Here is a 266-nt window from a genome sequence, read left to right on the forward strand (position 1 = left end):
CGCATCTAAAGTATTTAGAACTAAGCATGCGACATCTAACAAAATAACAAATAATTAATAGAAATCATAAAGCAATTAAATCTATGCAAAAAAGTCAATAAAAGAATTAATTCATTTACCACGATCATGAAAAGTTGCTTCCTCCGTTGTCCCAGTGATGGGGTCAAGCTCCGCATGGTGAAAACACACTCAAAGGAATTTTTCATTGCTCAAAAAGGTGTTGACAAGGAGAAAATGGAGAAATAATTCAATTCGGGTTTGTAACA

This window comes from Papaver somniferum, unplaced genomic scaffold (genome assembly GCF_003573695.1).
Source record: "Papaver somniferum cultivar HN1 unplaced genomic scaffold, ASM357369v1 unplaced-scaffold_0, whole genome shotgun sequence".
NCBI lineage: Eukaryota > Viridiplantae > Streptophyta > Magnoliopsida > Ranunculales > Papaveraceae > Papaver > Papaver somniferum.